The following is a 1,478-nucleotide window of genomic DNA, read 5'->3' as shown; positions in this document are numbered from 1 at the left end:
ACATTTTGGACGCGTGGCGCGCCCTGGGCATACCTGGCGCTACCCCGAGGGGTATGCCGTCGGCGTAGCCCTGTGCCATTTGGCACATTTTGGACGCGTGGCGCGCCCTGGGCATACCTGGCGCTACCCCGAGGGGTATGCCGTCGGCGTAGCCGCAGCCATTTGGCATATTTTTTTCATTTTTTCTGTTTCGCACGTTTTCCAGATTTGGCAGGATATAAATTCACATATAATTCACAGAAAATTCACAGGCATGAAGTGCAAATACACATAACATCAAGTGCATACATAGTGTCAATAGTGTCATAGGGTGCATACATAGTGCTATAGGGTGCATACATAGTGTGCATACATGGTGCCATAGTGTCGATAAGATACATGGGACAACTAGAGGAGCTCGTCGCCGCTAGACACCGGCCCGGGCCGATACCTTCCAGTAGAAGCTGCGGAAGAACCACCGGGAGAAGGACCGGGAGAAGTACCGGGAGAAGTACCGGGAGTAGCACCGGGAGAAGGACCACCATGATGAACCGGTGTCATGTCCCTCCCACCACCCTGGTTTCCGGAACATCCCGTTCCCTACACACATGTTCCCGAGATGTTAGCAATTTGCGAGGCAAAGGAAAGCCGTAGTATTCGGTTTGGCGAAGAACTTACCGTTGTTCTCCCATAGTACTCCGCAGCGAAATTTTCCTTCGATGGCATGTTTGGCGCCGGCCCCGGAAAGGGAGGCATCGGCCCTAAATCCATCTGTCTGTCCGGTTTGATTGGCCACCATCGACGCCTGCAAGATAGTTTACATGTCAGTCTTTGCAGAAATGAAGCATCAAACTAGGGGAAAGTGGGACTTGTCATCATTTGCGAAAACAAAGGTTGGAACTTACATGTATATATGCCATGTACTCCATGAAGTGCTGCTTGTGCTGGTTGAAGGCCACCTGATATTCTTGATGAGCGGCCACGTAGGCCGCCTCGAAGTCAGGCTACAATTTCACAAATTCATGTCTCGTTAGCACTTAGCAATGTATGAACGAAAGTCGGAAAGAGGATGGAAATGAGGGAAACTTACGTCGTATGCGGGTTGTTGCCGAGCCCGGCGACGAGGCGGGAGAGGGGGCTGTCCTTGGTGAGGCCCGCCTTGAGACGCGTGAAGGTCGTGGTGAGGGTATGCTTGACGGCCTTGTTCAGCATGGCGAGACGGCCATGCGGCAACCCTCCGGACGACAGGACCAACGACTCCTCGTCGACCTCCGCGCTCATGGGGTCATCCACCTCCGGGTGACGATGCCTCACCATCGCGCAGTAGTTCTCGACGTCCTCGGCGTAGGTGCCGAAGTACTCAGGGAGCGAGGGCTGAGGCTGCGAGAGATCGGGCTTCTTAAGCCGCATCTTGTTGTATATCTCGAGGTCAGACATCTCCTCCTCGGGTCCTAACGCGGCCCTCTGCATCGCGAAAGGAAATGTTGTGAGTACCAACT

The 1,478-nt window shown here is 53.8% G+C and overlaps 1 long non-coding RNA gene across 1 annotated transcript; it reads right to left on the bottom strand.

Annotated features, from left to right (window-relative positions):
* Window positions 1-742: 742 nt before the first annotated feature.
* LOC124652792 lies at window positions 743-1,112 on the bottom strand. Its single transcript, XR_006987754.1, has 3 exons — window positions 1,070-1,112; window positions 885-983; window positions 743-784 (listed from the first exon to the last, which is right to left on the bottom strand). It is a non-coding gene; the product is annotated as an uncharacterized LOC124652792 (long non-coding RNA).
* Between the last annotated feature and the right edge of the window lie 366 nt (window positions 1,113-1,478).

Source organism: Lolium rigidum, chromosome 5 (assembly GCF_022539505.1).
Source record: "Lolium rigidum isolate FL_2022 chromosome 5, APGP_CSIRO_Lrig_0.1, whole genome shotgun sequence".
Lineage (NCBI taxonomy): Eukaryota > Viridiplantae > Streptophyta > Magnoliopsida > Poales > Poaceae > Lolium > Lolium rigidum.
Note: the sequence above shows the minus strand (reverse complement) of the source record. Positions and strands in the feature narration are given on the sequence as shown.